Genomic DNA, 5,390 nt, shown 5'->3' on the forward strand with positions numbered 1-5,390 from the left:
AGGAGTCGGGGAGGAGGCGGAAATTATTTTTTTCAATAAAAAAAAATCAAAAAAAAAAGGAAAAACTTAACAGAAGGCTTAAGAGAAGAGAAGATAGAAATGTAGCTATATCACTTCAGATGTGCTTATATAGTATATAAGATTACAATTCTCTCCTAGGTTTATGTCTATAATTTGAAAGTTTAGACCACTGTAATTAAAAAATAAATAAATGGTATTTTAATGACTTTAAGGAAGTATATGATAGTTTATTGAGAAAATATTTTCAAGAATTTTTGTTTTGATATATATATGTTGAAGGAGCGGCAGGGCTGTGTCCCCGGCACCCGGCCACCTACATGGATAGCTTATGCCCCGAAATAATTACACGGAAACTGTATTCTTTTAGACACTTTCTCTCCCGTTATCTGTAACCTCTTATTGGCTAGCTCTTACATATTAATCTAACCCATTTCTAATAATCTGTGTAGCCCACGAGCTGGCTTACCAGGAAAGATCTTAACCTGCATCTGTCTGGAGTGGGAGAATCATGGCAACTCCTCGACTAAGCTTCTTTCTCCCAGCATTCTCTTCTGTTTATTCCACCCACCTATGTTCTAACCAATAAAATGGGCCAAGGCAGTTTCTTTATTATAATTACCCAATGTCCTTCCTCCATCATAATAATATATATATATTAGCATGCATAAGTAGGGAAAAAAGACAGAGAAATGAAACAGCCCACAAGGCAGAAACGATGTCAAGAAGGGAAAACAGAATCTGCAAAATGAATGAGGTTTAGCTTGTATACTAGATATGGAGAACATAGTGTATTTGAACAATTAATTATTGAGAAAAGTATACAGAACTCAGAGCCTCTAGATCTGCCTTCCAAGACACATGTGCAAGTGGAAGAACTGGATCATACATAAAGACTCTATGAGAAACATGCCAAACTGAACAAAATGTACACAGGGCAAGAAACACTTGTGGAATCGTGGTGTGACGATTTCCTTGGACCCTTTTCCAAAATGAAACAACCATGACTTCCAGCAAAACAACCATAACTCATGAAAATTATAAAAAGCGACTTCTTAAGTCTCTGGAAATTGTCCTGAAGGCATCCAACTTACAGAGAAACGTGTATTTTGAAAAATCTAAAGGTCTCATTCTGTGTCACTTCCTTTGCAGCTTACTCCTGTTCTCCCACACGTCAATGACCAAGAGTGTGGCAAAGGCAGTTGCCGTCACACAGATGAAAAGCGCCCTGTTTCACTGCTTCTGGTTAAATGTAATGACTTGTCCCAGAGAAAAGAGATTTTAACATCCCTCATCCTTTCTCCACAGGCTCTCATACTGCAAAGTTTCTCTCTCTCTCTCTCTCTCTCTCTCTCTCTCTCTCTCTCTCTCTCTCTCTCTCTCTCTCTCTCTCTTTTTTCCAGGAAAGGATGCCAAGAGATCTTAGGTTCATTTTCGCCTTCTGGCTACCATGTGTAGAATGGATACTCTAATCCAGGTATGGAGGCCCAAGCAGTAGTGGTGCTCACTTGTCCTGTACATAGCTTTCTCATATGGTAGAAGTTCCCTGCTAGTAAAAGTAGGTGAGAAAATATTACGCTGAATGATACCATGTACAAACACAGACATCTCAGTGCCTCATTCTAGGATAAAGTTGTAATTCTAAGAGAAAAAACAAACAAACAAAAAACATGCCATTCATTGTATATGTCTTCTATCTTTAATTAGCAGCAAAATTACTAAACATGGGAAGATGTTGGCTATGAGACAGTTGTTATAGTAATTGTACTTAAAGAGATTGAGTTTATTTGAATGAAGCATAAAAGAAGCATCATGCTGAGGGCACTGTCTCAGTCAATGGAGACCATGGAGAATAGTTAAGGAGATAGCTCCACAGTATGAACAAGTAGGTCATGCTTAAGTTTACCAAAAAGACTTAGGAAAAGAAAAAAAGGAAGAACCAGATCTCAAAGGATGTTTTGAAACAAGTTAATCTTCCCTTAAGGCTGTGGCCATGCTTATTTTGGAAAAGACTATGGAAAAAGTTAAACCCCAGAGCATTGTTGGAACAATATACCAATCAACTACCTATTAGGGAACAGTAACTGGATGTGATGCTGCTGGAGACAGACCACCCAAAGCTTCGGAGGGAGATAGGGACTGAGAAAAAAAAAGCAGTTACATTCACAGTTATTCTTATGGTGTTTAGAGAAAAAGCTGACTGTTCGTTCCCAAGGTTTTATTCTCTAGGAAATACAGAAACTTTGTCCTGTGTGAAAACAGACTTCAGAAAAAAAAGGCCAGTCAAACACAAAGCATGGACACAAGCAAACAATGAATCCAGGGAAGAGGGATTTCTGTATATCCAGAGTGACAACAACTGAGTATCTAGAATGTACACTTTTCAATATACACTGTCAGTATTTGTTAAATATCACAACAAACTATGTTTAGGTGTACAAATGATTAATGTTAGTTAAGTATATACACTCAAATAAACATACATATACTTAAGTGAATATATGTAAATTATAGGTATATATATATTATTTAAAGGATTTCTTACTATCAAACAGCCATTAACAAAATCTAACAGTCTTATAGATTAAAAACAACATGCGATACTAATTTACACACAAATAAAAATAAAGAATACTAGCAGTATAAACACAAAATAAATTATAATTGAGTAATATCTATACCTTAGGAAAATATTATAAAAAATTACAGCAGCATACAAAAACTCCTACACTGGATGGCAAATGATTATATTAGGAATAATTAAACAGAACAGTTAACAGTATTAATGGGATAAATGATATTAACAATATGTCAAGTTTCCTCAATAAAATCATCTTAAGAGATTAATGGCTTACAGTTTATTATTCGATAATATTGGCAAAACTAAGGTTTCAGGAGTATGAAACCACTGGGCACATAATGTACACTATCTACAAATTGACCAAATAAATGTATGCATGCTTGCTAGTGCTCAACTCCTTTTCTTGATCTTTTTCAGCTCAAGCCCCAAAGCATAAGAAACAGTCTTGACCACAGTGAATTAAGGCAAACAAGAATAACCAAAAACCATGTCCAGAGGCACATCTTCCAGGCAATTATAGATTCTGTCAAATTGAAATTCTGTCAGACTGACAGTCCAGACTAAATCACATCACATAATCATTTTCATAAATACAGTAATTATATTTGAAAATTTCAACAAAATTTTATAACAAAATCAGAACAAGGCATGTAATACTCTGAAAATGCAGATTAGAGGATTCTTCTGGAAACTATGCTTGGACATTACTGGCAAACATATAGTTGGTATTTGTCATCACTTCAAATTCCTCATGCGAACAGAGTACTAATATATAACCTTTTGCCATTAACTTGCTTCACCTTATGTAACACCATCAGTTTTTATTACTTTTGCAGAACACACAATTACTGTCTTTGTGAATACTAGGCAATACTGCAGTATAAGTATATTCTATGCTTTCTTTCTCAATTTTTTCCATCAAGAGATATTTGAATTGCTTCCACCTCATGGCTGCTTCAGATAGTGATGAGCAATGTGCACATTTCTCTGTAAGAGACTTCCTTGCATAGCCACACCGGGTATTCATAGATTATGTGATATTTCTCTTTTTAAACATGTGAAGAACATCAACAGCACTTTTTTCAAAGCAGCAACATTTCAGTTTACCACATGTGGTGCATGAACATGCAGTTCTTGTATGACATTGCCAGCTTTGTCAGCATTTGCTGCCTGCTTATATAATAGGTCATATAGCCTTGCAATTGGCTGTAGATGATATTTCATTCTTGTCTGAAGGCGTAAGTCACAAACAATGCCACACCAGTTTGGAATTATGATTAATAGGGTGGTATTTATTTAAAGAGGAACAAACTTACAGATCACCGTCCCAGACAACAGCCCTCTGCGCAACCAGGAAGGAAGTCTAGTGGCTGGCAGAGCAGGAAGTGAAGAGAGGAGAGCAGAGGGAAGTAGCCACTTTTTTAAAGGGAGAGAGACCACGCCCCAATGGGCTAGCATCTCAGCAGCTATAGGCTGGAGGAGTGGAAGGACCTCCCGCAACACCTCTCCCTTTTGTTTAAGTAAGAGAGTCCTAAACCTACTATGAAATTATATACAATAAGTACAAATATCCTATTCTAAACTAGCTTAGGTCTTGTGTTTCTCTTATGATTAAGTACACTTAAAGCCCTTCAATGTATTTTCTGGCTACTTCTGTATCTTCTTTGGAGAGCTTTCTATTCAAGTCTTTTGACCATGTTTTAGCAGGCAATTTTTATGCTTCCTGAGTCACAGGAATTCTTCATATGTTCTAATGTATTTTATTTTATAAATGCTTTGATAAGATATATGGTTTCTTCTACTTTGTAGATTTCCTTTGCTCTGCTGCTGCTTATTTGACATAAGGAAATGTTTAATGTGCTACAAGATTAATATTTCTCTATGTAAATGTGCTATATACAAAAGAATAGTACATCTTTTAAAAAAGCAAATTAATTGAAGTTAAAGAGTGCTCCCCCAAGATGCTGTCTCCAGGAACAGACACCACAGCATATTCTTTCATCTCTCCTTCTGCCAGACTCTGATAGCAGTATTATAAACAACCGTGCTGCTAAGTATGGCAATTTGACATAGATACTGCTCTTGATACCAGGCTCATTGGCTTTGAAATGAGCAACAATTTCTGCACTTGACCAATGTTGCGGGAGGTCCTTCCGCCCCTCCAACCAATAGATGCTGTGATACCAGCCCATTGGGGCGTGGTCTCTCTCCCTTTAAAAAAGCGGCTATTTCCTCTGCTCGCTCTTCTTCACTTCCTGCTCCTCAGGAGACTAGACTCCCTTCCTGGTTGTGCAGATGGCTGTTGTGATCTGTAAGTTTTTTCCCCTTTAAATAAATAACAACCTATTAATCATAACTCCAAACTGGTGTGGCCTTGTTCGTGACTTACGCCTTCATCTGGTGCCCGAATGTTTGGCATTTAGGACCTCTTCTTCCCCCGCTCGAGTTCAGCTTGGCGCGAGCCCTCCTTGCCCTGTGGCAGCCGTGTGGCCTGTGCATTGCGGCGGCCGTGTGGCCTGTGCCTTGTGGCAGCCTTGTAGCCTGTGCCTTGTGCATGGAGCCAGCAGTTTAATATAAATTATCACTCACTGGCTTTTCTTGCTGCAGTTCTTTATATTTTTTTAGACACCTCAGATTGACTTCAAGTCCCCACGCACCCTATCATCTGCCTCCCCACATGGATTTAAACTCCACAGGCCCGCGTAGTCTCTGCCTGCGTGGTTTACTCTTTTCTGAGTCGTTTTTAAATCTCCCTTGCAAGTACAGCTCTTAAGTGGTGTGAACCAGAGCA

This window comes from Alexandromys fortis, unplaced genomic scaffold (assembly GCF_014885135.2).
Source record: "Alexandromys fortis isolate MF-2015 unplaced genomic scaffold, M_Fortis_MF-2015_v1.1 scaffold_4, whole genome shotgun sequence".
Taxonomy (NCBI): Eukaryota; Metazoa; Chordata; class Mammalia; order Rodentia; family Cricetidae; genus Alexandromys; species Alexandromys fortis.